Raw genomic sequence first — 27,103 nt, 5'->3', positions numbered from 1 at the left:
TCTGCTTCCTGAATAGCTAGGACCACAGGTGTGAGCCACTGTTGCCCTGGCTCAATGTTTTATTCCTATTCTTGTTAATAACTCTCCTGGTAAATTTTTTGACATGCGTTCTGTGGATTAATACATGCATGACTGTCTGTTTCAGTAGAAGTTTCAGGTATTCCTTAATCTATGGCTAAGAATGTAGGTTTCTTTAGTTGATTATTTTGAAGCATCCTTAAATATAAAAATATAGTTTTGTTTTGTTTTTTGAAATAGGATCAGCCCCAGATTCACTATGTAGCCCAGGTTGGCCTTGAAGCAATTCTTCTGCCTCAGCCTCCAGAGTAGCAGGGATTACAGGTGTGTACCACCACACCTGATTTACACGATTCCATTTAAAATAATACATGTGAGATACTTAACATTTAAAAAAACCGAATTATTACATTTTATATTTGCATCCATTCTAAGAAAAGGGATGATGGCTTAGTGTATTGACCTGGGCTGTGAGTTTAAACTCTCGTGTTAGGTAGACACTTTACCATGAAAGCCATGTGCCCAGCCTGAGAATATGCTCCATATAGGTGAATCAAGTTTAGTTTACCCTGCATGACTCAGAATCTCCACCCTTCTCATCAAATGTTATTCTGTGAACTTTATTCCTTTATTTGGTGCCATTCTTAAGATACAAGCTGTGAAATCACAGGTTATCTTGCTTGTTAATTTTCTCCTGTTAAGGATCATACCCAAAGAAATATTTCAAAATTATTCACTGATATCACTTCCCCTTCACCTTTTCTGGTCTCTGCTTTTGAATTCAAAGCATCACCTTTAAGTGGAATAGCTGGGTTATTGCAAGTATACGTAGACTCCTCCATCCAAAAAAGGATAGGGAAGAAAAGAATATGCAGAATTGAAAATTGCTATGAGATTTTACACATTATAACTACAAATGAGATAAATGCATCAAATGAGGTATACCTATATTAGCTGAGTTAGCCATTCCACAGTGCACAGTACTCATGTTTCAAAACCTAGTGTCAATATATGTAGTTTTTGTCCATTAAAATCAATCAGTTAATTAAAAAATTACATGCAGCTTTCTGTATCTTGGGTTCTGCATCTGGAGTGAAAATATTCAGAGAACAAAAGTGACAAGACTGCATATGCACACTTTTTTTCCTTGTCATCATTCCCCAAGCAGTATAGCATAACAGCTGTGTACAGAACATTACATTGTACCAGGTGTTCCAAGTAAGCTACAGATGATTTGGAGTATGGGGGCGGGGGGGGGTGCGGTGTGCAGAGGTTCTATGTGACTATTATGCCATTTTCCATAAAGGATGTCCTTGGAGTTTGGTATCTTTGGATCCTGGAGCCCTTCCCCCATGGAGCTGAAGTGAACAGAATTGAGGGTGGGGACTGCATTATAAGCATTCTTTCCTCCACCCCACCCTGTAGCATCTTGGCCAGTCCTCCTGCCTTATCTTGGTTTTCCTTTCATTGCCTTAGGTTAGAATTGGTCTGCTTGCTCTTTGGTCTGTCTTGAAGACAGAGTTTGTTAAACCTGTATGTTTGGGATGCTTTTAAAGGGGAAAAAAAAGTCGACCTGGCGCAGTGACTCACTCCGGTAAGGTAATCCTAGCTACTCAGGAGGCAGGGATCAGGAGGATCACAGTTTGAAGCCAGCCCTGGGCAAATAGTTTGAGAGGCCCTATCTTGAAAAACCCTTCACAAAAAAGGGCTGGTGGAGTGGCTCAAGGTGTAGGGCCTGAGTTCAAACCCCAGTACTGCCAAAAAAAAAAAAAGTTAATGGGCTCTAATGTAAATTTAATTATTATGATTGTTAACTAAGAATGCAAACGTGAAACTACAATTCTGTAAGTAACATACTCTCTTAAAAGCAAGCACTTACAATTTTAATGTAAACTGTATTGAGAAACCAACACAAAACTCAAAACAACATTTAATTAACCTGCTGGATGATGCTGTTTTGCTGAAAGTAATTTTCCTCTCACACAGAGACTGCTGATAATATCTAGCATGCTGGTGATTCATTTTGCTCACTGCTTTTCCCAGCGGAAAGTGGTCTTAAGAATCTTCTTGTTTGGTGAGGGCCTATTTATTTAGTGTCAGGTTGTCTGTGTTCTGGACGGAAGCTCCTAGCACTGGTGGTTCCTGACACAAAGGAGGAGGGTTTGCTCCTCAGTTGACGCTGTAGGCAGCTCAGGTAACAGGACATTAGCAAGAGGCAAGCACCTGGCTTCCTAAATGTGTCTCCCCTGAGTGGCCACAGACCGAGGTTTGAAGTGGGGGACTGTGATGTATTGGTGACCTGGGCAGTGGGTAGGTGTTTGTCCTACAGGCAAATCCCAAGTACAGTTAACCACCTGGAAATGCCCAGGGGTGAAGCACCTCCATCTTGCATTTACTGTGTTTCACAAACTCACCTGAGCCTTGTTTTCCTTTCACCCATTCTCTCTTTGGCTACTTAGCTACCATAATTTTAGTGATACAGAGGAAGAATTAAATTAAAAGGGACAAAAAAGAGAGAAAAATTTAAGCCAGTTGAAAGATCTTCTATAATTTTCTGCTATTTCCTTGGTCACCCCAGCTTTGAGTGAGTACTATTATTTGAGGCTATTTCTGGTTCTTAAATTTGCACCCAGTTTTCCCTAGCATAAGTAAGTAGACGCTGTTGACTCTGTGCAGGTGATGTCACTGCTCCTTATGCACAGAGGTGGTTTTGCCTGTTTGGTGCCCTTGTGTGATTACTTCAGCCATTCATCTGGTTCTTACAGTCGTTAGAAATCCAGTTAAGTGGGCAGAGGTAACTGTAGCATCCAAATGACCTGGAATTAATTTTAGGAGCTGGGAGATTAGGTACGGTGCTTTAAGATTCTGTCTGGGTGACCTGTTCTCGGTTTTAACAGAACTAGACTTGTGTTAATTGAAATGTGCACCTTGGTGCTCATCGGACGGGAATTAAGTTGGGCTGGCCGATGGCTTCAGTCGACCTCTGAGTGCCATAGCTGTGTTTTCCCAGTGTCTTTATTTCTCCTGAATTGCCTTTTCAGCAGGTGGGAGTTGAAGGACTGGTGTGGGTTAGGAGGGCAGAAGATGGGTTGCCATGGGAACAGGAAAGTGGTTCCTGTCCAGCAGAGGAAGTGGCTTAGCTGCAGCCACCTGACACAGGGCCTCCTATCATGCTTAGGTTCAGATGCTCAGGTAACTGCGGCCCTGGACGTGACAGACTCAGGTACCCGCCTCGCTCTCAGTGTCATGGCAAAGCTGCTGGAACAAGCATCCTTTAATGATGCGTGTTTCTTAGTGCATGAGGTGCGTTTAGTGTTGCTTCGCTGTCAGGTGCAAGCCTATCAAAGTAATGTGTATCATTAAAATAGGCTCTCTCTGTATGGATAGTGGCAAATCTTTTCTCTAGATCCATAAAAGGAAATAATGAGATTTTAAAAATCAAAATATTAAAGTACCTTGAGTCACTGCTAAGTAACACTGAATTGTTTACTGTGGACAGTTGAAAAAGGAGAAAAGAAGGCGGTGAGTGTTCATGTTTCTTTCCTGAATATTGTTTCTTGCCAGGGCTGTAACTGTCACCTGTTGTGGCCCAGCCATCCCTGCTGTCTGCATGGTAATTTCTGCTCATGTTAGCCTTCTAGGCAGGTCCCCATTTGCCACCCACCAGTTTCAGCTTGCAACTTTGCCACTTTCCCTTTTCCTTCAGCCAGCTGAACCTCTGCCCAGCATCCAACAATACTTACAGTGTCCCCAGCGGAGGGGGTCTTGCGGATTTTCATCCTGAAAGCTAAAGCAGTTGCCAGACCCTTGGTTGAACCTGCCTTTTATGGTTTGCGGTTGCTGTATTTTGAGTTATAATGGCTGGGTTTTGTATAACTGTGGCAACTTACACAATATTTGTTCATCTTTGTGGCCCTTGAAGCAAAGAAAAAGGGGCAGGATGACAACAGGACAGTCAATAGGAATCTCGTTATTGTAACAGTTTTGTTTTGGTCATCTGAATTTAAACTGCAGCCTGGATATTTCTGGAAATGTGGATTCCTTGTCTCTAGGATTGCATGTAATTGAATTACTTGGCTAACCAGAGCACACCATTCTTCCTATTTGCAGTATTCTGATTGTGTTATCAAGAATCCAGGTACAGGAGCAGAGTTGGGGTGGCAGTGCACACCTGTGAGAGGCTGAGGCAGGAGGACTGGGAGGGAGTTTGAAGAGTTTGAGGCCAGACTGGGCTACACAGCAAGGCTCTGTCTCTCTCTCACACTCAAATCCAGTTATAATCCCGAAGAACGCACATGCACAATGCTGTGTGTAAGCAATACAATTCACTCCATAAAAAGTAAAACGTGAACTTGTTGGTACCCTTGTAGCAGGTCAGAATCTTCTAGGTTTTCAGCCTTTTGGATGTTGAATTTTTGTGTGACAATAATTGTTTATAATTTTTTACTTGGAGCATGATGGGTAAAGGTAGGGATTGAGACTAGTCATTAAGACTGCAACTATGGGCTGGGATGTAGCTCGGTGGTACAGCGCTTGCCTAGCATGCGTGAGACCCTGGGTTCGATCCCAGCACCAAAAAAGACAAAAAAAAAAAAAAAAGACTGCAAATATTACAGATTTTGCAGTACCAATTCTTAAATGATGTGCCAAAAGTTTCTGTCCCTGATGTTATTTTAAAAGTGCTAAAGCATGGTATTTTTATGTTGGTGGTTTACCTGATTTGGTGGACTACCTGGCATTTATCTGACTCAGTGTTAGGTGATATAAGAAAGGAACTGGAGAAAATGCTGCCTTCATAGAACTTCCCCTGAACCTTTCTTTACTCTGGGAAAAAGTCAGTAGACAAGTGACATCCCTTTCTTGGGAAGTCAGACCCATTCCTCAGTAGTGGGATTTCTGTGACACTTTACAAATCTACAGGGCCATGCTGCTGTGTATGAAGACATACCAAGCACTAGTCCCTTGAGCTTAGCCCAGGGAAAGACCCGGCTTTAGTCTTCCCTCTCTCTCACAGGAAGAGCGAGCAATTGAATTTAGAAACCGGTGTGTGCTGAGTGTGGAGTGTTGATCCCCTCATGCAATGATAGTGGATTGCCCCTTTGCAGATGGGAGCTGGGGACCAAATAGATTTCACTTTGCTGCTGTTATAATTTTCCCTTTATTTGCTTCATGTTCTTATTCCTTAAAATGTCTAAATGAAAAATATGATCATAAAGGGGGGGACTGTCTGGTGGGAGGGATGGCAAGGGCAAGCAAATTAAAATTTGTTGTAAAAATAATTGTACTGTTGTATCGTTTGTGAACTTAGATTTTGTGTGCTTTCTGTGAGAAGCTACCATGTGACACTAGAGAATCAAAGAGCTATGAGAGTAGCCTTCCAACTATTTTCATGCTTGAGGAGGACAGTTCTTATCCAAACCTGTCACCTTTGGACTGGGGGTGTGGCTCAAGTGATAGAGCACTGGGAGCTGGGGACCAGATAGATTTCACTTTGCCTAGCAACTGTGAGGTCCTGAGTTCAAATTCCAAACAGCCAAGAAATGATCTGTAAGTATAGATGTGACTTTGGTGCTGGGGATGGGAATCAGGGGTCCCATATGCTCAGGCCAGTGCTCCACCACTGAACTGACCCCCATCCTGCTGGAGGTGACTTTTTTTTTTTGGCAGTACTGGATTCCTGAGTCCTTTCATTGTTTGTTTTCCTTGTGTGACAACACACAACATCTGCTCCCAGGTTCCAGCCCTGACCTCATTCTCCTGAACTCTGGGCCAGACTTTCACCTGCCTGAGAGAGAACCGCCTGGGTGTGCCTGGAGCAGCCTCAGATCCAACCTGTCAAAACAAACTTCTTCCTTCCCTTCAGCTTCTCTGCTCCTTTGTTCAGTTATGGCGTCATCCACCTGGTCATTTTTTTGTTTGCTTTTTGAGTGGAAGAGCAGAGGTTTATTAAGCAGAGAGGAAAAGAGAAGAAAAGCCTCCATAAGAGAGGGGTCTCAGGAAGGCTGAGCCCATCTGGTCGTTTTATCAAGAAATATTTGAGACTTCCTCACATTTTTTTTTCCATGCACTTGTATCCTTCCATCTGTTAGTCCTGTGATTCCATACGAAAAATATCTCAATTTCATTTTCTGTCTGCATTTTATATATGCACACACACACACGTATAAATGAAATGTATGTAGTTACCTAGCTAATAAATTTTTTTCTTAGCTTAAAACAACAAAAATGTATTTTCTTGGGATTCTTAAGGTCAGAAATCCAAAATAAAGGTGAGAGCAGGGCCATGGTCCCTCTGAGGGTCCTTCCTTGCCTCTGGCCACACTAGGCGTACCTTGGCTAGCAGGGCACCATTCCAGCCCTCGTGCGCCTCTCTGCTCACTGTGTTTCACTTAGTCATTTGACTATAAACTCCTGTGGTGCCAGGGATAAGTGCACTCTCACCCATGCTCACCACATGGGGATGCTTCCTAACGCCAGTCATCCGCCATCTTACATTTTCCTAAGGGCATGCCGTGGAGGGGGATTCTCAGTAAGTCCTCGAGGTGACTGCAGGTGCCCTCTCATGTTGCTTTGTGCAGCTGCACTCGGCTCTTGCTGACCCTTTGCACTGGGAGATCCAGGCCACAGAACTTGTCTCAGTGTTACCATGAAACAGTGGCTTGGGTACAAGCCACCGTCCCAGACCGTTTCCATCAAAAATGGGACTAACTCTTCCTGTATTCTTTAGGGTTTTTGTGTGGGCCTGTGGGAAGAATTCATAAGAACAATGTAAAAATGTGACATTATTTTCATTTGCTTTTAGCCAGGACCATTGTAATCAAATCATTCCATTTTATCAATAATTTTTTTTTATGGTTTAACATGAACAGGTTCTTAGGAATTTCATTATTGTAGTTCCTAGGAATGAGAAATACTTTAAATGAACATTAAAGCATTGCTTTGTCATTCAAATTATATCTGTTTGGTAGGAAATGATGGAAGATACAGGTGGCTGACTTTTTTTCCTCAATAAAAATAACCAAGAGTCATCTGTCTTGTGTGGGAGTGAAGGCAGCATTGGGTTGCCTTGGGGGGTGATGAGCTGCTTGGATGTCCAGATATTTTCTGGACAAGCCTGCTGCTCTTGCTTCAGGTCTGCTCACTCAGGCCCACGTCTGTAAAAATCACTTAGAATGACGGGCAGATACACTGTGCACTTCAGAAGTGCAGCTGCCCAAACTTTAACAGGCCACCCTGTGCAGATGGGAGAACTTTCTTCCATGCAGTTGTCTGTGCTCTGCAGGGGTCGGTGGCCTAGAAAAGCTCTTTTCTGTGTCCCTTCCATGGCCCAGATGCTTTGTAAACATGATGCCGTTGACTGTGAGAAAACCCCAGAGGTTGTTGGTGAGAAAAGAGGGTGGCGAGACTGTCCCTGCTGAATGACTGGGTCTGATCACGGGTGACACAGACATGATGCTGCTTCTGGGCCCCTTCAACTGCCATAAGCCTTGGGGTCCAGCTCTTGCACCTGCCACTGCAGTACTTCCCATGAGGAATGGCAGGGCCTGGATCTCAGGAGCTGGGTCTGGAAGGCAGGGCAGAGGTGCCAGGGATTTGGGCTTGGCTCTGGAACAAGGCAGAGGTTGGCCCAGTGCCCAGCTCCCCCAGGAGGCGGCTTCCTAGCCAGGGCCAAGACATGTAGCAGGCTGACAACTGTCCCTGCTTGGCACCTTCCCTAGAAGATTCAGTGGCTTAGAGTGTGGCCCCAGGTCTGGACCTAGCTCCTCACTGGTCACCAGTCCTGCCTGGGAATCTGAGCAAACCATCTGGCTGCTTCAAGACTCAGTTCACTCATTGGAAACCTGGGCTGACAATAGGTTATTTCCATTATCACAGAGGGAGTGACAATCAGAAGGGGCAAATGTTGGCTCCTTCCCTAGGGCTGGGTCTTTAAACAGTCAGAGGAATAAAAACAGGCCCTGTCCTGGACCTCCTTTTTTGCTCCTGACAACCCTGAAAGGGACTCTGGAGACACTGCTGTTTTTCTGTTACAGGCGGGGATCTGAGGGCAGACAGGTGAGGGCTGGCCCAAAGATCACACAAAACCCCAGTTGTGGCTTACCTGATTCTAAGGGGGCATTTTTCGCTATGAGAAAGGGTGGGCAGAGAGGAAGCATGGGGACACTTCAAACCAGCCCACTGGCCTGAAGGCCTGTCCTGCCCTGGGAGAAGCTTGGGTATGGGAACCCCAGTGCAGCAAGCAAAGAGCCCCTCACATTGTCTCCTGGACAGGGCAGTGCTGGCAGGTGGGGGCAGGGAACCAGGGGAAAAAGGCTCCCTAAGAAAATTGAATCGAGCCTTTTAGCAATTCGATCCAGGGAACATGTGTCATTATGGAAAAACTGATCTTTCTTGGTGGACCTGTTGATCTTTTGTGTGTGAGTGGGACTGGGGTTTGAACTTAAAGCTTTGCACTTGCAAAGATGGTATTCTTGGACCTGTGATCTTAAACATAGCTCAGGCCTGGGCCTGGGGGATGGAGGGGACAGTGGACAGAAAGTCTGGATTTTGGAAAGAGCAAAGAGTGATGTGTATGGTGCATGGTGTATGGTATTTGATATTGAATGCTAATTTTTTTCATCTTTTTCACCCCTTGCTAATGCTGAGACTAGGGAGTGAAATTAGACTAAAGTTATGAACATCAGAGAAGCCATAGTTTATTCAAAACAGAATATAGTGGTGGTTTCTAAGCAAAATCTGTACCTTAGGTGGGCACGTGTCCTGTATTTAATGTTGACATGAGAGCTGTAGAACATGTCATTGCTCGGTGTCATGAACGTGGCCTGTGATGGTAAGAGTATACAAGTGGTTCTGTGGAATAGCCTAGCTAACCTTTAAGGACCTTTCCTCATCTGAGATTTTATGATTTTGTAAAAAGCGTGGTTTTTCTCACACTTTATTTTGATGACTTGTCTGTTTCTTTCCTTGAAAAATTAGCTCTAAGTGTTACAAGTGTTACAGCTCTTTTAGAATTTGTCTGCGGGTTTCCTGGCTTATGCTGGAACCCTTTACCCCCTCCAAAAACCAACTTGCTCTGTTACAGTAGGCACCACATCTTTGGGGCTCCAGAGCTTGGCATAGCAGACACTTTTAGTAAGCGTTTGCTGAAAGACTAAACGTATAAGAAGTTGTGCGCAACTAATATTTGGAAATGCTGAAGTCTACAGATGTGCTTATTGCTGGGACCAATCTTGAAACTGGCTGGGAAGACAAATACCACTGTGAATAAACTTCTAGTGTGTTACGTTACTGTACTAGACACCATCTGTTAGGAATTGGTATTTGCATTAAAGAATTTTCTTTTCAGCAGTGATAACCTTACCCCATGACTCAGATTTAGGGGCAGTGCTATGATGTGAAATTATGGATGACCTATGTCCTGTCTACTGGAGCAAAGCTCTGTGTGTCTCATTGTCAAGATACCTTTTCAAGGGTTGATTTTAATTGTATGGGAATGCCATTTGTTTTTAATAGCTTTATTGAGACATAAGTCACTGCCATAAAATTTACCTTTTTAAAAGTAGTGTTTTAAAAAATGTGTTATACATCATTTCCACTATGTAAGTTTAGAAAATTCTTAACACCCCAAGAGACCCCAACCCCACTAGCTGTAACTCTCTCTCTCTCTACCCTGGTAGTTGTTACTACTATGCTTCCTATAGATTTGCAAGTTGTGGACTTTTTGTAGAAGGACTTTGTAATTTGCGGCCATTTGTGATACGAGTTTTCCACATAGTGTGGGTTCAGGCTCCTCTGTATTTAAGTGCTGGTACTTCATTCCGTGTCACTTACCAGTTATATGGGTAAGCCACCTAACGTTTGTCCCTTTGTCCATTGGTAGACATTTCAGTTTTTCAGCTATTCTGAGTGATGTTGACTTGAGTATCCATGTACCAGTTTTTGCGTGGACGTCTATTTTCTTTCTCTTGGGTATATTGCTAGGAATAGAGTTGATGGTCATATGTAACTGTATCACAACTCACATTTATAACTAGAAACTTAGTAAATTTATAAGCATTTATAAATTTTCTTTATGACGGAAAGCATTTTGAGAGCTAAACTCTTTTTTTGCGATACTGGGGTTTGAACTCAGTGTCTACACTTTGAACCACTCCATGAGCCCTTTTTTTGTGATGGGTGTTTTCAAGATAGGGTCTCACAAGCTGTTTGTGCGGGCTGACTTTGAACCACCATCCTCCTGATCTCTGCCTCCTGAGTAGCTAGGATTACAGGCGTGAGCCTAGTTAGAGCTAACCATATTTTTAAAGTAGTTATGACTTCCCATAATCAATTCAGATTGGCTTTAATATTTGTTGGAGAAGACAGAACAACTTAGAAATGTTTCCTTTTTAAATATTCACTATCTTTTAATTTTCATTGTAGATGGATAAATATTTAAACATCTTATAGAATGTGAATATAGGACAAGTCAATCTTCTTGACACAGGGTTTTGCTCTGTAGCTCATGCTGGCTTCTAATTCGTGACTCTTGTGTCTCAGCCTCCCAAGTGCTGGGATTATAGGTGTGTACCAACATGCCTGGCCTCAAGAGCAGTCTTTACATATGTCCTTGTAGTGGCAAGAGGGTTGGAGAGGAGCAAACAAGGAGAAAATGTGAGCCGCAGAGGGTGATGAAGTGTTAACAGCTGATAGGCTTGGGGTGTCTTTAGGAGCAATAAATATTACAGAAGTATGTACTAGTAGTGATTGCAACAGCTCTGTCAGTGAATGAAAAACCACTGAGTTGTTAAAAGGGTAGAATTCCTGGCATGAGAAGTGGAATTGAAAGAGAGTGGAAGATTTGCTCACATACTCAGTCAACATGTTTTCAGCATTTACTGTATGTGGGAACCATTCTAAGCTTTGGGAACACAGACCAGAGACCCCGCTCTCCTGGGTCTCTGTTACATGAGGCCTGCTGCCAATGCTGCTTGGCCTGCACCACTAGTTACCTGTGGTATTGAGAGCAATAGAGAGCTGTGACCTCTGTTTCATCCTTTGCCTCTCACTGCGTAATGCATTCATGTTGTCATGGTAAGAGTGAGGCTCTCGCCTGGGAATATGAAATCCATTCTTCATCTCTACAGATTCCTTCAGGGACACACACAGGATAGCCTGCAGTCCAGCACCGTTCATACTGAGGTTACACGTGTACACGTGCTTTCACTCCCACGCATGCATGTTGAGTGGCCCTAGTATTATAAAAATACATTCTTTACCTTCCCATGAAGATGAAGTCCATTCTGTGAGATTTACCTCCCATAGTTCCTGGTACAGAGTCACCAACAGGGCCGGGGGTGGGGGGGCTCAAGTGTGAGAGCACCTGCCTAAGTAGTGCAAGTCCCTGAGTTCAAACCCCAGTGCCACCAAACATAAAAATAAACAAATAAATAACATCAATTTTTTTTTAAAGAAAGAAATCACCAGCAAATAGTAGATATGGTAACAATGCTTTTAAAGAATCGAACAGATAAAGTAACACCATTATTGAAAACATTCCAGAAGAGAATCTTTTCTGTTACGATAAGCTATTTTGCTTTTAATTGAACCTTCTGTGTCCACATGAACAAACCTTTAAAATATAAATGCTATAATAGCTCATACACTATTTATACCATTACGTCAAATATTTTCCTTGCTTGGGCGTATTTTGGTTGTTAACGTATTTATAGCTGAAGGTCTTGGGCTGGGAGGTGATACTTATGTGTGAGTAATTTAAAACAGTCTGCACACAAATGTAAGGGAAACCAGAGTGGCTACATTTTGAGGAATGAGACATCGGCATGTGCCATGGTCCCCAGGAGGAAATTGGATCATGTGTCATCTGTGTGATCCAGTAAGACTTTCATCTTTTAAAGAATTTTCACTACTTCACATCTGTGTTCATCTGTTTCTCTGAAACGAAGCCAATGGTGTATACACCATGACGCAGAGTTTGGGGAACCCACTGCATTCTGTGTTGGATTTGGGGTGCGACCACATGTCGGCTCACACACTCAGAATGCTGCTTTTTCTTCATCTGATCAGCTTGAGTCAGTTCTTGCCTGTTTCTTTTTCAGTCCTAAATTATGAGACTTTTGAAATTGTATGTCACGTGTAATATCAACATTACACATCTTTTTAAATAGCTCGGTCTTACAGCCATGGGCACTAAACATGTCCGTGACTTTTTTAATAAACTTTTGCTCACATTTATCTAAATAGCAGATTATTGTTGAGTGTGGCGGCACGTGTCTGTAACCTCAGCACTCAAGAGGCTGAGGCAGGGGGTCTTGAGTTAAAGATCAGCCTGGGGTACACAGTGAGGATCTGTCTAAAAAAGACAGAGAAAGTGAAGATCATTTCACCCAGACCATTTTACTCCAGGCTCTGTGGAACTTGCTCAGTCCACGAGCAACGAAATAGTGTGGAACAAGTGAAAAGTCTGAATAATTCACTGCAGAAAAGAAATTAAAAAAACTCTCCTCACTCAGCCCATCTGAAAACAAAGACATCCCTTATTAAATTAGTCTGGAAGGAGAAACCAGTCCTTTGGGGCACCTTGTCTCATCAGGCTCGTCTGTGCACGTGTAGGTGTGCATGCATGCACATAAGCGTCCAGGTTTCTCCAAGCTGCAGACTGTGTCTATTTATGTCCAGTACTTTGCAGGGTTCATCTTTGTTTCCAGGTAGTTGTTGTGCAAATGGTTAGGTTGAGTCTGCGAAAGTTTGGCACTGAGTTATTTCAAAGCCTAGGACTCTCATGACAGGTTGTCAGATCTGAAGGCCCTGTGACCATCATCTTACTGGACTGTAGACCACGCCTTGCTTCCCCAAGCTGCTCCCTTGACTTCTGCATGCCCTCTTCTCTTACCAATCTTTTCATCAGTTTTCCAACTTTGGCCTCTTAGTTCTTCTACTGCCTTTACCTCTTCCCTCCCCTTGAGGATAAATGCACATATTGTCCAATGAGAACTTTTCCTCTCAAACTGATATTTTTCTACAACCAAATGGCCACTATTTATGAAACAAATGTGAAGAAGGTAGGAAGCCCATAGGTAAAAAGGCAGTGAGTGATTAATTAGCCAAAGGATAAAAAGAGCTATTAACTTATGAGAAGAAAATCATCTATACCACCAATCAAAGAAATGCAAATAAGTATGAGGAAGGTATCCATTTCATCTATTAAATGAACTAAAAGATTCCACTAGTAATATGTTAGGCTTCCTGCTCAGTGATTTAATGATCTCAATTACAGTTCTCCTCTTGCGGTGCCTAATATTAATTGCTTGCCCTTTGCCCTTTCATCCTTTCCATAAGAACTCTGAGTTTCTTCTTTTTGATTTCGTTGTGGTGGGGAATCTAACCCTTGGCCCTGCACTTGGCTGGGCAAGACTGCTCCACCATGGAGCAACAGTCCTCACTCTAAACAGAGTTTCTAGGTCATGGGAAACCCCTGCTGCATGGAATCTCTTGTGGTAAGCCACTTTCCCTTCTGGGGGACCCAGCTCCAACTCAGAGCAGGTGAGGGGTTTCACTTGTTTCTTCCTGGTACCCCTGTGAGTTTGTTGCCCTACTGGGCACAGTTTAGGAACAGGTCCTGCGCTCCATAACTAAAATCTACTTACAATAGAAAATAATTAGAGATGACTTAGTTGCTTTTGAAGTTGGCGAAATTAGTTGTCAATTAAACTTAAGTTTTATGATATGAATCTCAGGTGGAGAAAAGCAAAGTACAGAATTGTGCTGTTGTCCTTAACTGAGGAAAAATCTGCCTGGGAAGAAAACTTAGTGAAATCTACCAAAAAGAGATATTATGTGCGAACAGTAGGGTGGTGATGTTAGAGGGGTCTCTTCCCACCCCATAGGAAGTTGAGTGAAACCTAGTGGAGGTAAGTCAGTGAGAACCACCAGGTGTGGTGGCACAGGCTTGGGGACACAGACCCAGGGTACCAGCCTCTCAGGAGGCAGAAATAGCAGGATCCTGGTCCAGAGTTTGGACTATGGCTAGCCTGGGCCCACTTAGCAAGAGATCCTGTGTGGAAAACTAAGAGCAGAAAGGCTGGAGGCATGGCTCAAGTGATAGAGTACTTGTCTAGCAAGTTTGAGGCCCTGAGTTCAAACCCCACTACAGCCAAGAGAACCTAGGGGCGGGTGTTGGGAGGGAGAACAGCTGGTTGCCCTTCTCTTCTTGTCAATGTTGCAGGTATAACTTCCAGGTGTGCACACTGCTTTCCTGTGTGTGTGTGTGTGTGCACACGTGCATCTGTGCGCGCGCGTGCGCGCGCGTGGAGGTGGAGGAGCGCCTTGAGTTTCGAAGCTCAGGCAGATGGCTGACAGCCTGGCAGGTAGAAGCCGCGATAAACACCGTCTTTCCAGTCCTCACTCTCTCACAGCATTTCTTTCCAACTCGTGAGCAGGGCTTTGCACGTGGTTTGCTAGAACTTTCCCATTTGTGGTCCCCCAGTCGCCGCCCCCGGCCTTCCGCCTCCAAATGCTGGCTGCCCGATTTGCGTTCTTTTCTTTTACCTGCCGGTGTCTGTGCAGTGCTTTTTATTCCTTTACAAGAGACATCAAGGTGGTCATAAAATGTTTATCTCCGGGTCTGGACTGTTTTATTTGGTGGTGGTAAGCTTACAGTTTTCATGGGCAAATTAATTATCCCAGGTGTTCCATTAAAATCCAGCCAGTATCAGTAACCGTAAGTCTCTGGGGCACAGATTCAGGTTTTAAGGACGTGGAAAATGCATTCTGGCAGGGATCGAAGCACAGCGCCCACAGAATTACAGGTCGTGCCACAGACTGCTGGAAATGAGGCTCGTTTGGGGGCAGTCCCTCACAGGAGAACATGGTATTATTATCTCTGAGGTCACAGCTGAAACCATAAAGTTGGAGACTCATCATAAGATCGAGTGTGCTAATGTCTACTAAAAAATCTAATGTCAGACCAGTCTGCTAGTGGAACTTGACTTTGGCCCTCTGGCAGATCTGTACCTCTCCAAGGCTGTTTTACTTTAAATTACGGACGGCTGTGTGTATTTGTAAATTAGGGATAGCCAGGATCCAGTCTGCAACAGGTGAGCCTTGGGCAGACAACCATGCAGTTACATGCAATGAATTAAGCATTGTGCTAGGGATATAGGTTGATCTAAAGTAAAGGGACCAGAGGATAATTTGATTTCACATGAATTGAGGAATTTTAAGAAATTTAGTCAAGAGGAATTTGGTATAATAAAACATTAGTTCTTTCTTGGCTATACTTTAGGGAATTCTTGAGGGGATCTGTAAATCTTGTTCCCTTGGAAGTATAATCTTAAGTGGTCTGTTGTGTGATTGCCTTTCTATGCCAGAGCAGATTTGTGGAATCCTGTTGACTTTGATGATCTATGAGTTTGTGTTTTCAGTGTGGCTTGAATTTTATGATAGTTAACAGTCATCCTTTCTAACCAAGTTATTATGCCACAATTGTATCATCTTCTTTTCATATTGAAAAAGAAAAAATAATTTAACACAAGAATTTTTGCTGCTGGACTTTGTCTGGCTACTCTGAGCAGGTACGGTTTTGTAATATGGTGTCAGTATCCAGTGCTTTCTGTTATTTAAATCATAAGTTGCGGGCAGAATGATGCAAAGATTTCTGAAATTCTGTTTTTGTGAAAAGAGGTAGAATCTTTTTAGCATAGCTCTTAAGTGATCCTGAGATTCTGAAATGCTTTATTTAAAAAGAACCAAATGTATTCACCTGTAAAGTCCATTCTTTAAATTCTGCAAGGTGAAAAGATTATTGTTGGTGACATTTCATATCCCTAATTCTGCTAAAATTTATAAAACCACTTCAAAGGATCAGTGGTGAATTCATTTTTAAACTCACTTACATGTGAAACTGATAAATTACTGTGTGTATGTGTCTGTAGCTGAGAAAAGTTATTCTATTGGAGGCAGCCATTCCCACTAAGCCCAACTTCTCAAGTTGATGGGGTGTTTCATTTTTCTTCCACCACCCACGGGAAATGGAATTCTAAAATCCAAGTGTGAAAGGCACTTTATTGAGCACTTGTGGCAGGGTCCTTATAACATCTGGGGGTGGTTCTTGGACCTGACAAAGAGGGAGGAGACATCAGTTAGACTAGAGATATCTGGCGAGGCTTTTCAGAGTCTTTTACTTGGTCAAGTTGAACTGCATCAGACCTTAGAGTTCTCAGGTTGACTTAGGATCCCAAATTAATTATACCCTTGACCAATCCTTCTAGATCTTGTCTTTGGTTGGGAACTGGGCATAACTTTGCTCCTGACCTTGAATATGTAGGATTGGGGATTAAAACATGGGGAAGTGATGACTTGCTTTCCACAGGAATCCCCCTTCCTGACCATTTCCCGCCCTACTGGTTGAGGAGAACTGTTCAGAATGCCCAGCCTTCATCCTGTCTCTAGAGCAGCATGTCCTGCAGTGATTTAGCTCAGAGAAGCTAATGGCCCTTTGGGCATAAAAACCAGGTAGAGTGTTTTTAGGGTCTCAGATGCAGGGTTAGTGGGGCACATGGAGATGAGACTCTGTCTGTCCCAAGTAGCCTTCCTGGGCCTCAGGGGACTGCCTTTTCTTGTATCTTGGCTTCTGTTGCTCCTTGCTGAATAAGAAAGTTGTTCTGGTTCTTGGTCTTGGTGTTCTGTCTTACCTGACTCAAACTCTGGCAGCTGAGTTTGTGCAAAATCTGTGAGAGCTCTTGACTTTTGTAGAAACAGGTATGGCCTCTAGATTGACAACTGGTGCACCTGCTTCCCTCCCAGAGTCTACACCCATGTGTGGATAGAATCACCTTACAAAAGAGTTAAACAACCACTGTTCTTTTCAGAAATCTTACAGAATACAGATATGAAAAAAAGAGCTGAACATGGTGGCTTTAGGTGGCTGAGAGGTATCTAGAGGAGTTGCACTCAGCATCTGCTTGAGAGTGATGTCCACTGATTGGACAGTGTGGACACAACACTGAGACAGAAATGAATAACCTTTGTTCCAGGGCTGACAAATTAATTTCTTTTGGAAAAAAACAGTTAGAAAATGAGAAGTGAAAAGAGACTTGGGAAATGGGTGGATGTCTTGGACAGTAGCCTAAACTGTGCAGGAGTTGTTAGACAGCAGGGGAATGGTGTCTGTGCTGGATGCAACTTCACTGATGTTTTTGCACCTTGAATCGTATTTGTCCACAGATGGTGTGGATCAAAGCATTGAACAGAGACACAGACCAGTTAGGAAGTAAGGTAAGACCTGCTTGTGGTTCATTGTCAAGGAATTTTTCTTTTTTGGTTCTGAGGATTGAACCCAGTGCCTCGTGCTTGTTGGGCAGGTAACTTGAGCTGTGTTCTCAGCCAGCTTTTAATGTTTTGATACATTGTTTTCGTATATTTCCCCATCTAGCCTCAAATGTATGATCTTCCTGCCTCTGCCTCCTAAGTAACACCACATCTGACTATAAAGGACATTTTTAAGCTTAGATAATTATATGACACCAGAATTTGATTATTAGTAAATGGAAAAAAAAATCAGTAGATTATGGGTCAAGCAAATGCTGTAGGCAAGTGATAAATGAAATTGAGAATTTGAGAAAATGAACTGTTGCAAGTTTTCAGTTAGTAAATTAACAAATCACTGATTCCTGGCCTTTCAGTTTTTTTTTCTCTTGACTCACTTGTGTATTAAAAGAAATTGTGTTATATTTTTGTGGTTTTATTTATATCCTTTGGGGTAAAAACATGTTTATTTGAAAGTGAACCAAATATCATTATAAAATAGAAATTTAGCAAATAGTTTGAAAGTTGGTGGATAGATCTGCAATGTAGAAGGAAGTGTTTTACATTTTTTGTTTGTTTTTTGGTAAGATAAGTTCTGTGAGATATTTCAGGAAGGATAGGAAAGACTGTGTAATTGTCTCAAGGTTATTTTGAGAATGAATGCATGGAGTTGAGCAAAAAACAAAACAAAACAAAACACTAAGTAAGCAAGGGCTGTGGGTATTGCAGTGTTCAGAGTCTGAATTTGGAGCAAGGTTAGGGGAATGTTCCTGGAGGCACTTGAAGCTGCAGAGTTTTGTGTTCATGGGGATTTCAGCAGCTTACGTGTCTGTTGAGTAACAAATATCACTGGACATTGGTCGTCGGGGTGGTCCTGGGGGGTGTGGAGGACATATTCAGGACAGGAAACTGTGAGAAGCAGGAGTGGTTCTGTTTCAGCCAGTTGGGGAGGAACAGTAATTCAAGCTTGATGTGGATTTAATACCTTTGCTGCCCAGTCAGAAGCTGGCCAGGCAAAAATGTGAGGCCCTACCTGAAAAATAAAACAAAAAAGGGCTGCGGGTGTGGCTCAAGTAGTAGTGCAAGAGCAAGACCCTGAGTTTAAACCCCAGTACCTCAAAAAAAAAAGAAAATGGCCACAGTGTGGTCCACCATCTCTTGAGTTAGGTGATGTCCCTAGCCTGTACGTGGTGAAGCCTGCTTGACTCTTCTTTGGGAGGGTGAGTGGGGCCCTTCAAAGCAGAACCTCGTTGATCATTCTGTGAACAGATGCAGAGGCAGTGAGAGCCACTCTGTCTTACAGCTGACATGAAGGTCAAGGAAGAGAGCTTACCTAGTTTGGAAAGCAGGTGCTTTCTCTTTAAACTTACACCTCTGGAACAAGCCTGCCTTTTTATTTCATTCTATTGAGTAGTTCAGAGTTTCAGAGCACAGCTTTGTTAGAGACAAAGACAGATTTACCCAGGTGAGCAAGTTTGCAACAGAGAGCAAAGATTAGATACCCGCTGAGGTTCAAAGACAACATCAAATAAACTGGATGAAGTTTCAACACATCAGGAATGGATAACTATAGATCGGAATTTAAAAATGGATATGAAATAGGAAAGTAAAGACAGGTCTCAGGAACAAGAGTAATTCCTCCCATGGGACATTTGTATGTATCAAACACAGATTATGAAAAGTTGTGAGCTGCTAGTAGCAGTAGCTCACACCTGTAATCCTAGCTACTCAGGAAGCAGAGATCAGGAGGATCGAAGTTAAAAGCCAGCCTGGCCCTATCTCGAAAATACCTAACACAAAAAATGGACTGGCAGAATGGCTCAAGTGGTAAGAACACCTGCCCAGCAAGCATTAGGCCCTGAGCTCAAACCCCAGTACCACAAAAAAAAAAAAAAATCTTGATCCAAGAGCAAATCCTGTGTTGAGTAAACTGTCATGTAATTTAGTGTCATATCTAGATAATGATTGCATATTTTATGTTGGCCTATTTAAATGTGTAAATCTTATAATACTTGATTAAGGCTTTAAATTGTTATTTACTTTGTTATTTGGGTAGTGTGTGTGACTTGGGAAATAAGGGTGGTTGGTTCTTCACTACATCTGAGTTATGTGGCTTATAAAATACCGTGAATCCATTTTAGATCGGAAGAAACAGTCATCTTTAAGTAAAAACACATCTGACTGAAGAGATAAATGGAAAGATTCTTGCACTAATTGAAAGAGTACTAAAAGCATTTGATGCTGAAGAGCTACAGAATACCAGGGCACAGCTGACTGAATTCAGGTTTCTTGTTTCCTAGTTTTTCATTCAGCACTGGATAGTGTCTTTTTCTTTTAGCTGAAATACCAACCTTATGGAATATTATCAGAAAACAAATATCCATTGGTTTTCAAGTTAGGTTTAGAGTATGTGCCGATTAAGGCAGTGACTCCAGGATGCATCCACTTGCAGCTCCGTTGGAAGTTTTGGCCATGATAATTATTTAACATCAGTCTCCCATGACAACAAGGAGAAAAACACTAAGCAAACAAACAGATGGATTCAGAAGAACTTAAGTGATCAAGTCCACAAAAGCCAGTGGTGACCGTCTCTAGAGTGTCCCTAGCTCCTGTGTCATCTGTCCACGTCCTGCCATGAGCTCACCTGCAGGCAGACTCATCCATCTTCTGTCTCTCTCTCCTCCTTTCTCCTCCTGTGTGTGTGTGTGTGTGTGTGTGTATGTTGCACAGGCTCACAGTGGCAGCACAGGTACACTCTGGGCTGTCTCCACTCTCACTCTCATTCAGATGTCGAACGTCAAATCAGTACTTTTATGAAGAGAAAAATGAGGCCACCTTCCATTCGTAGACAGGGTGCTTGAAAAGACAGGAGAAGTGGAGAAAGCCCATCAGCAAAGCTGTTTCTTAGGCCTGAAGGGAAGGTGTGATTCTTTCCAAATTCCTGCTGTTGGCAGAGGAGTCCTCCATTGGCCTGCGCTGTAGCTGTATTTGCAACCTTAGCCCTTGCTGTTCTGAGCAAGGTCATTTACCCTCCTTTTCTCTCTAGTAAGGAAGTAGCAGCCACGTGGGGCAAGTCAGGAAAGTAGGGTGGAGTGGCCTCCATGCTATGGTTGTGACAGGTATCAGAGAGCCTGGTTTGTCTTCACTGGGAAAAGCTACTGCAGATGTGACAGCCTGGTGGCCTTCTAGGTGGGAAGGTAGCCACATGTGAGTGATGGGAAAAGTCAGTCACTCTTTATTCTGCTCATCCGGCTTTTACTGAGTGTCAGAAACTAGATGATCTGACAATAATTTTGGGTTGTTTTTCCTGACATCTAAAGAATATAGAAAATTTAAGGTGGGGGCCTCAAGAGGTTCCATGTGTAAAACCATTCTTGTGTAATAATTGCTGATAATGTGGAAAGAAACGTAGGAAGAATTTATACAGATGGTTGTTCCGATGGTGGGAATCGTTTTTGTGTTTTCCATACTTTCTTTAATGTTTCAGTGCTGTTTGTGCAATAACAATAATTTTTAGTAATAACAACTGGTTTTTTCCTGGGGGATTAAAAAAAACTCCAAGATAAAAATTCCAGAGTTATAAAACTAACAAGGCTAATTCAAGAACTTGAAGAATGTTTTGGAAAAAATAAACAAAAAAGCAAACCCCGAAAACTTAAAATGAAGGCATTTAATAGTAAGTTTATTTTGCCATATTGCTTGAGGTAATGTGTTATTTTTTGAAAGCTTAATGTTGGTAGAGAGTGCTTACTGAACACATTCTACTTACAGCAATTATATATGTATAAATTATATATGTTCGTTAAATTATGCTTTTATTTTCTTGAACGTTTTAGTATTTTTGCCCTGAACATGTTCAAACATACTCAAACATACTCTGTTGCAACGAACTGTGATATACCTGACATTCCAGTTTTAAAAATAGAATTACAATGAACCCCTACCCCATTCTTATTTAGGTTCTATAATCATGCTGATTTTTAAGTTTTTTGAAACTGAGCAAATTGTAAGTACAAATGCAAGTTTACCCAGTTCATATCTTGCGTTAAGTGTGGTGCATTTGTTAGAATGAATGAGCCAGTGTCAGTGCATAATTAATTATTCACTGAAGTCCATAGATTGCGTTAAGGTTCACCCTCTGTGTTGTATAATTCTGTGGATGATGATGCTCGCAGAATGTTGTGTGTCTACCCTGGCATAGCCCAAAATTCCCGGGTAGATCGCCACCCTTGCTTTTCCCCTGACTCTGGACAACCAGTTGTGCCTTTTGTCCACAGCATCACACAGATGGAACCATCCACTATGTGGCCTTTTCAGGGTGGCTTCTTTCACTTGGTACTAGTCATTTGCGTTCTCCTGATGCCTTGATGGTTCGTTCTTTTGGATGTGCTGTGTGCATCCCAGTTGGTTTATTCAGTCACAGATTGGAGGACATCTTGGTTACTTTCAAGTTCAGCAGCTATGAATAAAGCTACTAGAAAGCTTTTACATGCAAGCTTTTATTTGGACATAATTTTCATCTAATTTGTGTCACTGCTGAGGAGTGTGGCTATTGGATCTTATCAAGACAAATTTCATTTTGATAGGAACCATCAAACCATCTTTTAAGGTGCCTATACTGTTCTGCATTCCTGTCAGCAATGAATCTGAGTTCTGGTTGCTCCAGTCCCTGTCCAGCAATCCGTGTTGTCCAGATTTTGAACATTAGCTGTTTCCATAGGTGTATTGTACTATCTCTTTTTTTTGCAGTGTGCAAATAAATATGGCTTATTTACCATATGTTCTTTGGTGTGGTATCTGTTCAGATATTTTTCCCATTTTTTTTTAACTTGAGCTGTTTTTCTTTGTATACCTTGGATATAAACCCTTCATCAGATAGATGGTTTGCAAAAATTTATTTACAGTCTGTGACATGTCTTCATAGAGAAGATTTTTTTTGGGTACTAGGGTTTGAACTCAGGTGCTCGTCCACTTGAGCCACGCCTCTAGTTCATTTTGCTCTGGTTATTTTGGAGATGGGATCTTTCAAACTATGCCTTCAGGCTGGCCTCAAACTGTGATCCTCCCGATCTCAGTCTCTCAGGTAGCTAGGATTACAGGCTTGAGCCTCTGGCGCTCACCCAGAGCAGATGTTTTAAATTTTAATGAAATCCGCCTTGTCATATTTTTTTTTCTTTGCTGGACCTTGCATTCAGTATTGCATCTAAAAAGTTATTGCTAGGACCCTATCTGAAAAATAATTAAAGGCAAAAAAGGGCTGGAGTATGGCTAAGGGGGTAGAGCACCTGCCCAGTAATAAAGAAGCCCCTGGTTCAGACCCCAGTACTGCCAAAGTAAGTAAGTAAATCAATAAACTTTTATTTTACAGTCATTTTTTTCCTAATTATCTTCCTTCTCACAGGACTAAGGGATTTTTCACATTTCTTGCAGATCTGCTGATGACAGTCACTCAGGTTTTGCTTGTTGGAGAAAGTCTTTATTTATCCTTCCCTGTGGAAGGGTAATTCCCAGAGACTCAGAAATCTAGGTTACTGCTCTCAGCTTTCCGGAGTGTGAACATTTCACTCCACCTTCTTCTCACCAGCGTGGTTTCTGAAGAGAAGCCTGAGAAAATTCTTATCTTTGCTCCTTTATAGATAATCCACACATTTCCTCTTTCTTCAGTTCCCTGCAGTTTGAGTACGGTACACTCAGCAGTAAGGGTTTTGATATTTCCTCAGCTTGATGTTCTCAGAGCTTCTTGAATTTGTGGTTTGGTGGCTGCTGGTAAATTTGGAAAATCTGTTCCTTCACCTGTTTCTTCTGCCTCTCCCTCCCTCCTTCCCTTCCTCTTCCTTCCTTCCCTGCCTCCCTCCCCCTCCCACCCCCTCCCTTAGGCTCACCATGCCTGTGCCTGGTCCACTGATTATGAGCTCATGGAAGGCATCCTTCCTTCTGTTAGTGTTTTTAATTTCTAGCCTTTCCTTTTGATTTTTTCGTAGAGCTTTCATCTTTCATTTCCATTCATACTTGCATGTTTTCTGCTTTTTCCATTAAAGCACTTAACATATTAATCACAGTTACTTTAAATTCCCTGTGCAATGATTCAAGAGTCTGGGTCATATCTGGGTCCAGGTGTCATTCTTGGTTTGTTTCTTCAGACTGTTTTCTCTTGCCTTTTAGCATGCCTGGTAGTTTTTGTTTTGTTGAAAGCTGGGCATGAAGTGTAGTATAATAGGAACTGAGGTTTTTAGGCCTTTGTAGGGTTTTATGCCAATGGGGCCAGGAGCCAGGGTATGTTTGATGTTTGCTGTCGCTGAGGGAGCCAGGAACTATAAATTCCTCTACTTTCCTCTCCCTGTAGTCTTTGAGATTCACAGTGTGGACACTCTCAGGTTGCATGGAATATTAAATCACCTTTTATATTCAGTTCATTTGGCAGGCCACAGAAGAATTCACGAAGTTTTAAATAAATAATAGAGTAGAAAGTACTATGTCTTTACCAACATGAAATACATGAGTGCTTGATTTGCTCTTTCCTTTTTTTAAGAAAATTGTAGATAAAATCACGTCTGTGTTTGTTTACTTACACTGACATTTCCACACATATAGTGTGCAAGTAGAAATAATGCAGATACAGTAAGGACGAGACTTCTTGTGCATTATTTCACTTTCCCCAAATGTGGTTGAGAACAACCAAGTGATGGAATGCAGCCTTCTTTCCATAGTGTTCAAGTTTCTGCTACTCTGGACATTTTTTTCCCTTGTTTTTATATCTGGATGTGTAATACATGCAAATGCCTGTATACTCCATTCCAGTGGACTCAAAGAGGTTTATGGAATTTTCTGTTTAAGTCATTATGCGTACTTTGTTATTAAAACAAAGTAAAAGTATATGATTAAGTCCTCCTTGATAAAGAATAGCAGAATCATAATAGATAAATCAGGAAGAGATGTCATTCAAATATTTGACAGCTGCTACTTGCGATATGAAGTTAACATATAAGTGAAAAGTTAGGCACAGTAGACAAGTTGAGTACTCAGACACAAAAACAAGGGATGTCTTCTTCCAGGGTTATTTGCCAAATTAGAGAGGTAGTGGGAGTTATGAATTCTGGAGGGGAATAGACCACTCAGTGCCAGTGGATGGAGAAAGGGGACAGCTGAGCTGGTCACTAAAAGCAAACGAGAGGCCCTAAGTCAGGGAGACTACCTCAATGTCAAGTGCTAAAATTGGGACCCAATGTGCTAACAACTGACTTACTCTCCAGGTTTTTTAAACAATTCATTACAGTTGATGACAAGACGCTTGTCAACATCACTGATTGATCAGTGATGGTTTATGAGTCACCAGAAAAGATGGATAATGAGGAAAATGATATGTTCTAACATGATTACACTGAAATAAGTTCTGCAGAAAAGATGAGGCCAAACAGGAAGGCATAAGCCTTCTGATTCTGCCCATTTCAAAAAATAATGTACAAGTGTCTAACAGTTAAAGCGAGGGAATTAGGTACAACCAATCTCAATTTCAGTCCTGGCTCTGTTCTTTATTCAGTGTAGAGAAGCTGCTTGTGGGTCAGGGTGATTGAGATAAGGTTGTCAAGTAATTAAGTCAGTGATTGTCACATAGCACATACTTATGAAATGGTGGCTATTATGCAGTGAGGGTACTAACCCCCAAATTCACCTGTGGGCCATGTATTTGCTTTAGAAAGAAGATATCTTCTGGCATGACTTTTTAATAATATAAGCTAACAAGTGTGACAGTTACTGTTTGGCTTAGAACTATGATGTAGTGTGAATTAAAAAAAAAAAAAACCAAAAGGACCAATACTAATTTCACTCTTAAGGAAAGTGGAATTCATCTTCAGAGGAAGTAATGTTACCTGGGGAGCTGTATTTCCATAACCTCACCAGGGAGACCGTGTCTGATGTCACCTACTTCAGGGGATGACTGAGAGGCTACCATGGAATGTCCTGGAGAGACTGGAATTGCATACTCTCAAGTGGCTGTGCTTAGTTGGGTGAGCTCTGTGGTGCTTTTATTTGGGCTTACATCTGTGTCATCTGGGTCTCATTTGGTTTTCCTCTGCCTTGCTCAGTTTGGAATCGTGATTCCAGTGGGGAGATAAGGTGATCCTGGGGGGACTGAACGTTGAGGAATGCTCAGAATCATTTGTGATTTATGTGCCTGCTGGTTATAGTCCTTCTGACCCTCCCAGGGATCAGTGAGAATGATGGAGTTCACGTCTGCTGTCAGGAGTTTGAAGAGTCATAGTTGAAGGAGTGAAGGCTCTTCGAAGTGACTCTTGGCTTATTTTGAAAAGTTCTCTAGCAGTTTGATTTGAAGGGGTTTGGTGCATCAAACCTGGAAAATTGTCACTAACATTCACTTCAAGGTTCATCTGTGCTAGAAATTGCTAAAGTATACAATTTGCTCATGTGACATGATCAAAAATATGTATTTGGTCTGGCATAGAGCTCCTAAAACTCTTGTCATTTCCTGAGTGATAGGGCCTTAAGTGCATCTTTTCTGATATTTGGTCTTTGACCTTGGTTCCTGATACAGAGCTAATAACTCCTTCCCTAATCCTTTGTAATTTCTTGGGAGACAGGAGTCTGTTCTAATGTGGAACTCTCGGTGGGCTCCTTGAGAGGTACTAGCTACCAGAAAGGTCAAGCCATGATTAGGAGCTTGGAACTGTCAGCTCTTGGAAGAGGAGGGGGCTGAGATGAAACCCCGAAAATGATCTCTGAACTGTATGGTTTTAGAGCTCACTGGTTGGTCAACACATGCACATGCTGCAAAGATGGTACACCCACTCCCAAAGGGACAGAAGCTCCTGTCCTCCATACCCTTCTGCACCTCTCTGCATGTGGTATTGGGGTTTGAACTCAGGGCTTCATGCATGCTAGGCAAGTGCTCTTCTACTTGAGCCATGCCTCCAGCCCTTTTAGCATTGGTTACTTTGGAGATAGGATCTGTTTTTGTACAGGCCGGCCTGGACCATGATCCTTCTGTTTTATGCTTCCTCTCATAGCTGGAATGACAGGTGCATGCCCAGCTTTTCCCTTTGAGATGGGATCTTATAAATATCCCCTCCCTGCCCAGCTGTTTTAGAACTGTGATCATCTGGGTCGCAACCTTTTGCGTAGCTTGGGATGACAGGCGCAGTACAACTGCACCCATCTATTGGTTGAGATGGGGTTTCACAAACTGTTTACCTGGCTGGTTTTGAATGGTGGTCCTTCCCATCTCAGCCTCCCAAGTAGGTAGGATTATGGGCGTGAGCCTCCAGCACCCAGCTTGGCTGTTCATTTTTATCCTTTAGGGTATTCGTTTTGAGAAATCAACAGTAGTATGCAAACTGTTTTCTTGGTTTTTCTGTGAGCTACTCTATCAAGTCATTGAACTGGAGGAGTGGGTCATGAGACCTCTGGTTTGTAGCTCTGTTGAGCAGAAGTTGTGGGTGACATGGGGACCCACCTGTGTAGTTGGCATCAGAAGTGTAGGGTCACCCTTTGGGACTAAGCTCTTAAATATGGTGGGGGGGAGTCTGTGCTAACTCTGGTTTGTGCAGAATTGAATTGTGGTACACCCAGCTGGTGATGGAGAATGTCTTGGTGTAGAAAAAAATCCACACATCTGGTCAAAGAAGTGTTGGCTGTGAGTGTCTAGAAGAGCTATGTTCCTTTATCACTTGTTGAGAGCTTCTGGTTCCTTCTAAGGAGAAAAACATAGCATATACTGATAGCTGCCAGGGTTGCCTCTCCTTCATCATGAAGTTGGATGTTGAGA

At 42.4% G+C, this 27,103-nt stretch overlaps 1 protein-coding gene and 1 non-coding gene across 6 annotated transcripts in view; both read left to right on the top strand.

Moving 5' to 3' along the window:
- Arhgap42 (Rho GTPase activating protein 42) overlaps positions 1-27,103 on the top strand; it is a 232,319-nt gene that overhangs the window by 2,379 nt on the left and 202,837 nt on the right. The window lies entirely within an intron of this gene.
- LOC141421065 (U7 small nuclear RNA) lies at positions 9,008-9,066 on the top strand. Its single transcript, XR_012445754.1, has one exon. It is a non-coding gene; the product is annotated as a U7 small nuclear RNA (small nuclear RNA).

The sequence above is a fragment of the Castor canadensis genome, chromosome 2, assembly GCF_047511655.1.
Source record: "Castor canadensis chromosome 2, mCasCan1.hap1v2, whole genome shotgun sequence".
Lineage (NCBI taxonomy): Eukaryota > Metazoa > Chordata > Mammalia > Rodentia > Castoridae > Castor > Castor canadensis.
This window is presented reverse-complemented; position numbering and strand designations above follow the sequence as displayed.